General features: G+C 42.5%; 1 pseudogene; it reads right to left on the minus strand.

Moving 5' to 3' along the window:
- Positions 1-2,464: 2,464 nt before the first annotated feature.
- LOC147455820 (BTB/POZ domain-containing protein At1g30440-like) lies at positions 2,465-3,339 on the minus strand (annotated as a pseudogene).
- Positions 3,340-8,166: the final 4,827 nt, after the last annotated feature.

The raw sequence follows: 8,166 nt of genomic DNA on the forward strand, positions 1-8,166 counted from the left end.
AAATTGGGTGTCGACTCTAGAGTAGAGAGTGGAGAGTCCCTTATTGAGACTTTCCTTTTTTGTTATTCAGAATACTACATTTCTACCATATATTACTTGGACTGATAACGGGGCTACACATCACTACTTCTGAGCTTAGTCCTAGGAGGTTTATGATAATTGCCTAAAATTTCATTTGCTCTCGAGTCTACTGTGCTTTTGCAAACCTGAGATTCTTCACTAATGCATTGTTGTGAGCTCAACTCGAAGCGATTGGAGATATTCATTGGCAGCCACTATTTAGTATAAAGCGTGATAGCCAATCTGCCTTCTCTGCATGCAATCAACGGATGGTGCGTTTTTGTCCTTAGCGGACAACCACTATTGCTAAATAGCCCATTTAAATCTTCGCACAAGTTTTACCTCTTTGATTCCTGGCGTATGAATTGGCATTGCGTTTTTTGTTTCAAGAATGGTTTGCCTGCATTTAAATTGATTGGTCCCCGACCTCCCAATGCAACAACATCAGCCCAATATGTTTGATTGTACTAGGACAACACATTTGTGCTTAAGGCTAAGCTAATCGTAACTTGACATTCTATAATGCCAAGATTCGCAATCACAACTTTATTGTGTTTAGATTGGAAGGGTGGAAAATTTTTAACGCTGCATCGTGAAGGTTGGACCACAAGATTACCCTTCCCATGGGACTGGCAACCATAAAAGTTCCCCTTCCCTAGGAAGAGCAAGGGTGCCCTGCAATTTCAAGCCCTGCCTGCGTCTATCTTGTCCAGGCCACCTCCAGTACAGGTTGAGAGAGAGAGAGAGAGAGAGAGAGAGAGAGAAGAGACCCTGCTTAGGCCACCGCCGCAGCTATCATCTGATCTGGTGCCTCGGGCCAAAGAGTTTTTCGAGCACTCAGGAGTCAACGCGTGAGGCTATAGCAATACCCAGGCCTGTCCGGGACTGTGTGAGGAAAGGCAGGCCGCACGATTTGATTTGATTTGACTTGCAGTTTCTCCCTCCTCCCCTTCTCTCTCTCTCTCTCTCTCTCTCTCTCTCTCTCTCTCTCGCGAGTCACGCTGCTTCTGTGTTGCCTTAGCCGAGCTGCAGGAAACACCCTCGCTGTCTCGTCGTCCGTGCGCCTGGAGTGGCCGGATCAAGCATATTGTGCCACGTGGCGGGGGAAGGGGCCGGAATCCCCTCCCCCATTCAAGGATGCAAGTGGCTAGCATCCTTGAAAAGAAAGCGTTGGAGGTCAATGCAAAATCCGTTGTGCAACAGACTGCAGCTACTTCAGTCAAGTCAGATATCTGGCCGGCCCACTGTTGTGTGTGTGTGTGTGTGTGTGTGTGTGTGTGTGAGAGAGAGAGAGAGAGAGAGAGAGAGAGAGAGAGAGAGATGACATAGATACAAAAATTGATTGTTTGTTGCATAGCACCTAGCGAATTGCCGGAAGCCTCATCATCGCTAGAGAGAGAGAGAGAGAGAGAGAGAGAGAGAGAGAGAGAGAGAGAGAGAGAGAGAGAGAGAGAGAGAGAGAGAGAGTCACTTGGGGAGCAATGGAATGACAGGAGCCTACAATTTAATTTATAAATAGCTAGATCATCAGTCTCTCTCTCTCTCTCATCGTTCTCCTCTTCCCTCGGTTTGCGGGCTACTGCACACCTCTCTCGACTTGTGAGTCGTGACTGATAACTTGTGAGTCGTGACTGATAACTTGTGAGCGCAAGGCTTGTTTATCAACCCCACACTCCAGGACGTGCGGTGTTCGTCCGTCAACTTTCGAGGAGTTTGCTCGCTATTTGAGGCGTCTGCCGAGTAGTGTTCGGGAAAAATCTGTCTCGGCTTTATATAGTGCCGTTTTCAATTTCCAAAATGCTGGTTGAGCGCAAGGGGAAAAGGAGAAATTCTGCCCCAAAATAGAGAAAAATAGTGTAAAAACCTGAAAAAGTAACCTAATTTTAAAAATTTCCTCTTGGCAAATTCAAGGAAAGGAATTTTGTAGGTTTGGCAAAATTATTTTTCCCACTGCCCATGAAGGTAGGAGGCCTGGAGGCTGTGCTGCTATTCGAGGCTGGTAGCCACGCTAAAAGTGTGATCGGCCATGGAAGATGGCAGCCACATCACTAGAAGAGGACCATCCATGGATGGCGCCTTGACTTCCCACCTGCGCCCACTCTTCAAAGCAGTTTGAAATTGAAAGGTGAGTCTGCTTGTAGCTCGAGCCTCGAGGTGAAGCCGGTCCCTTGGAGGCTTCGAGCCCAGGTGCACTGCCAGCTCTCACTGTCCCGCTGTGCAGCCGGGAGGCGCATGGCACACTCAGACAATATACTCTCTCTCTCTCACTCACTCTCTCTCTCTCTCTCTCTCTCTCTCTCTCTCTCTCTCTCTCTCTCTCTCTCTCACACACACACACACACACACACACACACACACACACACACACACACACACACACATACTCTGTGGCAGTGTGCAGTCTTTAGCTTCGAGCAAAATGCATGAGCACCCCTGCTACACTCTCAGACATAAGGCCTTGGCTTTTCGTTGCCATATTCACCCTCTTATAAAGAGGAAGGCTTAACATCGCAATGGCTTCATACCACCAATCCATGCGAGGCTTCTTCGCCCTTGCCCTGTGCTGATCCCATTCCATAAAAAGCTTCCTCCTGAACTCTGCATCGAGTTGTTGGGCATTGGCCATGCAAGCAGGTTAGGGTCAGTGCAGGCCTTCATGACTACAACATCTATATATACACATGTTTACAATTCCAAGCTCCTCAACTTCAATCAATACACTTTCATAGCTATATTATAAAGCTCTAGTACATTCCTTCCAATTCTGAAGCACGACCTGGTTAACCACTGCATTTGTAAAGTCAGCTCCAACAGAACTTCGCAGGAAGTTCAAAGGCATTAGGACCACCCGGAATGTCTGAAAGGTGCACATGAATCTCATCATCTACTCGATTGAAATTAATCCGAGCCGTGCAGAACTTGATCAGGGGTTGGGTGGTCTTTTGGGGCAGCAGCCGCTGCATGTGATGATTAGGCTAGTCGTTAGTAGAGAGCAATTGTTGACATTGCTACAATACTCACCAGGAACCAGAGCTAGCAATCTTCCTAGTCCTCCATCTCCTCGTGCTCTTCGGATCTGGACACAAATTAGGTAAGGCTCGGGCTCTCTCTCTCTCTCTCTCTCTCTCTCTCTCTCTCTCTCTCTCTCTCTCTCTCTCTCTCTCTCTCTCTCTCTCTCTCTCTCTCCCCCCATGCAATGTGACGACTTCGAAACCTGTTGTAATTGTTTTCTGTATTGGTGCAGCCCATAGGATGATCCTTCTTCCCATAGAGAAGCATCGGCCTTATCGACACTCATGCACATCCAGTGCCCTGCTAATTTGCATGATGTCCTCACTCAGATCCTGCACTCCAAGGCGCACCACCATTTCAAGGCAGTGTCTCAAAGTCTTCAAGCTTGCTATTGCTATGCATTCACACTCGTCTCCATATGTGCTAGCTCTGAGAAGCCATGCTAGTATCTATTTTGGTTGGATTGTTCAAGATTTTTTTATCTTTATTCTTTTATGACAATTAAGATGCGTTTCTGAGTGCTTAGCATGTATTGTGCCACAGATTATCTCAAAACAAAAGGCAAGTAGTATCTAATTATGACAATTATATCTAATTATGACAATTAAGATGCGTTTTTGAGTGCTTAGCATGTATTGTGCCACAAATTATCTCAAAACAAAAAAGGCAAGTAATGTCTAAAAATAATAACGCAATTCATCTCCAAAGCCTACATAACCAAAAGTAAATTCTATCTTGTACCTACTGATAGACGAATCGACGATCACCCTCCTTCTTATGGAAAGTTATAATTTTTTTAAATCTCTGGAGATGTTTAATCTGATAACCACGCCGTTGCGAGCAACCTGCGTCTATCTTGTCCAGACCACCTCCGCTACAGGTTGTGAGAGAGAGAGAGAGAGAGAGAGAGAAGAGAGACCCTGCTTAGGCCACCGCCGCAGCTATCGTCTGATCTGGTGCCTGGAGCTAGAGAGTTTTTCGAGCACTGGTGAGTACTCAAGAGTCAACTCGCGAGGCTTTAGCAATACCCAGGCCTGTCCGGGACTGTGTGAGAAAAGGCAGGCCGCACGATTTGATTTGATTTGACCTGCAGTTTCTCCCTCCTTCCCTTTCTCTCTCTCTCTCTCTCTCTCTCTCTCGTCACGTTGTTCCTTTGTCGCCTTAGCCGAGCTGCAGGAAACACCCTCGCTGCCTCGTTGTCCGTGCGCCTGGAGTGGCCGGATCAAGCATATTGTGCCACATGGCGGGGGAAGGGGCCGGAATCCCCTCCCCCATTATCTATTCTATTAGTATGAGATGATTATTAAATATTAGTAAGAAAGCACTTTGCACTTGTGATTGATTTGACCAAAGCAATCTTAGCATGCATGCAAGGTGCATTACCCCCCAATATTTCTGGCTGCATTGTTCCATTTTAAAATGGATTGAGCCTTTGTTCTGGAATAAAGAAGCTCGTGGAGCAAAGCCTGCAATTGTAGCATTAAGCAATTGTTGTGGCCTCCATAGGACCTTTGCATAGCAACCTTGCCAGGCTCTGACAACTTGCTAATGTGCACTATCATGACTTCCTATTATTCTGCATGTTGACACAGAATTGAAGCAGAAAGTTGGCTTTTATTGAGATTAAATATTACTGAGCTTTTGTATAACTGAAATCACTTTCTTGAGGTAGCTCTACAACTTTGTTCACCAAAACTAGGCATGAAGTCTATGGAAATGTTGTTGCAGATGGCTAATCAACTCTTTGCTTAACTTGTTAACATTATAGGCAGAACATTTGGGAAGGTTGCCAAATGCCCTTGAAAACTTCAGAATTAGATCAATTCTTAAAATTCCTCTTGGCAAAATCTACCAAAAACTAATATCCTTCAATTTTTGTCCAAATTCCTAACTTACCCCTTTTCACTTTCACAAAATTTTGTTGAGTCTCATGGTGAAATAGGGGTTCCCCTTGGTCCATTTTGATAGGATTATGGTTTTTGATGATATTGTGGGTCAATGTATAAAACAGTTCAAGGAAATTGGTGCTCCATTGACACATACACAGATGCTTCTATTTGTAAGCTCATTGGGTTTTTTTTCGGTTGTTGTCTAAAGTACTTGAAAATACAATCTATCATCATATTATTAAATCAATGATATCAAAATATCAGCTATCTATCCAAATTAATACAAGTATATGAATTCAAAGCATTTTTGTAGTTTTTTGAGATTTCCACCAAAGCCAAGGGTGTTTGGTAATATTTTCTTAGAAAAAGCAATAATACGCACACATATTAATCTCTTCTTCCACGTATTTGGCATGTACCACGGTCGAATGGCCATGCAAAAGGCTTTTACTTTGGTTATCATGCATGTTTGATAGCCATTAATGAGAACAAAGTATATAATAGCAAGATTTCCTAATGGAATCCTCCATGAGTGAATCACATGAGGAGGAAGGATTGGAGTGCTTCAAGGTGAGAGCCTTGGCAATGTGAACACTCAAAGTAGACACATAAATCTTAAGCCTCACCACTACACAACTCATTTGGTGCACAACTTAAGATTTTGGACTTATAATTTTAGTTCTTTCAATTCAACAATGTTTATAATTAGTATAATGCTGTTGTGTAAGGCTTTTGCCCTAGATAGATATGTACCCTACGATCTATTGCTCTATGGGGAGGCAGACAAGGTAAGTCATCGACAAAGACATCATCAAGCTCATCCAAGAGCTCCTTTACATATTTAGGGTTACATCTTTAGCACATACTAAACATGTCTCACATCCTTGACCGATTCCTCTCATGAGTTTCATAGTTGAAATCCAAAGTGATTTCCTAAATCATTCTTCATCTTTATAGTTATATTCCATATCCCGTTTGATCGATCCATTCTCAATATGCCAGCATGTTCCCACATATCAACCCAAGTGTTCTTTAATTTTTTGATAGAAAGGGACTATAGTAGGTCATATATTTTCCATAGTAATAGCTTTATAGTTATTATGTATGTAAGCTTTAAGAATAGAGCTTCATTAAAGCCATGGGTAGGATTCTATATTCTACCATGAAATTTGATCTATACAAACATAGGAATATGCTTTGAGAGAGTTTTTGCAAATACATGGTGTCTTACTTATGTTGCTATTTTAATGGTTCTTGGAAATAAAGACTTTATTTTTAGCAAAAAGCAAGGTTTTTATTTTTAGTAAGTTATGGATATTATGACTTATTTATTAAAAAATAAAATGATCAGCCCTTACAAACCATGACACGTTTGCAAAAATGGTTTGCATAGGTATGTCAATTTTGCTCAAAATTTATTAGGTCAATTCTTTTAAGTGCATAATTTTGAGTTTTAAACATGGTTCAAATGCCTAACACAAGAATCCATATGAATGGTCAATAAGATAATGATTATAATTGAGAACAAGATTGTGATAGCTTGGGGATGCTAAATGTTGTGCTATGGTAGGCATGCATAGGAGAGAGAGAGAGAGAGAGAGAGAGAGAGAGAGAGAGAGAGAGAGTGGGCATGTTTTGTTGTTGGCACTCTACTTGCAACATGGTGTAGCTCCTTAATCATTGTGTATAAGAGATAATGGATAAGTTATGTTATTATTGACATAATCCTTTGCTTTTGAGCCTCCTTTATGGAGAGTTATATTCACATTCTCGATTCTTTCCTCTTGCTTACAGTATTCTCATCACATATGTAATTGCCCTTGGTTTTGAGTTGGCCACTCGTACACTATTGGTCAAAGATATGATGCACATTTAGGATTTGCAGCAACACTTTGTCTAAGGCATAGGGCAGTGAAGCCTGCTCTCCACCCAGCCATATGCCATTATATAGGCAACCCCTGAGATAGCTTCACATTGGCCCATGGCCTTACATTACTCCCCCCTTGGAGAAGTGCTTTTGTTCTTGAAAACAAAAGTGGGATAAATCTTCTTAAGAATACTAATGCTTTCCCAAGTGGCACCTTCTTTAGGTCGGGGTCTTTCCACTTGACTTATGCTTTATGATACACATGATAACGAGCATATAAATCATGATAGTCTAAAATGTGCTCCGGTTCATGTGGCTAGGTTGGAGGTTCAATGAAATCAACATAAATCTGTTGGTCAATAATATTGTTGTCCCTATGCAAGCGTATACGTAAATGACTTACATGAAAAATTGGATGAATACGAGACTCCGTAGGTAAATAAATTTTATGAGGCTTGAATTGTAGTCAATTGATCGACAACCACTCGTACCAAGTCATGACCTTATACAGTGGTTGGTAAACCCATAATGAGGTCCATAAAGACACCCCCCTATTTACCACTTGGTTTCTCCAAAGGGTGCAAGAGACCTTCTATCTTCAGGCGCTCTACTTTATTAACTTACATTTTTGGCAATGCAAGACATAGTGTTGAACGTACCCATGTAAGCCTAGCTAGTAAAACTGTCGTCCTACAAGTGCCCAAGTTTTTTTTTATACATGCATGTCCTATACTAGGACTATCATGACTGTAAGACTAAGAGGACTAGAGCATGCAACTCTCCACCCGACCATGCCCTATATAGGCCCTACCTTGCTAATAATAGGGCCCCTTTGAGTGCATGTCCATCCTTGGCCTGCCACCCGGTCTTACCCTAGGCCTAACATTATTCCCCCCTTGCGGAAGCGTTTTTGTCCTCGAAAAAAAAGTGGTTGTATCTTCATAAAAACACTAATGTTTTTCACAGTGGCATCCTTTTTGGATCCAACTGTTTGCTGGACCGAAGCACGATGCAATAGGAAATCAATAAGAACATCTTGATTTTCTACATTGTGAGGGCCGCCTTTTGAATTCGATCCACCTCTCTCGATGGAACCCCCCTCTTGTCGGCAATTCTCAAGTACATTACATGTGAACGACCACTTGATGATCCAAATAAATATAACTCTCAAAATAAGCTTTCACTTGAAGGAATCAATCTTGCATGGTAAGGAGTCTTTGTTCCCAAGTACTGGCGGAGCTACTGACAATCATCCCCCCCTCCTTCATTTTCTCCGGCTCCACTTTCAAATTATTAGACGCTATATATTAGTAAATAAAAGGGTCACTCAATGGTTTG

Source organism: Adiantum capillus-veneris, chromosome 6 (genome assembly GCF_014529385.1).
Source record: "Adiantum capillus-veneris isolate H3 chromosome 6, ASM1452938v2, whole genome shotgun sequence".
NCBI classification, from domain to species: domain Eukaryota; kingdom Viridiplantae; phylum Streptophyta; class Polypodiopsida; order Polypodiales; family Pteridaceae; genus Adiantum; species Adiantum capillus-veneris.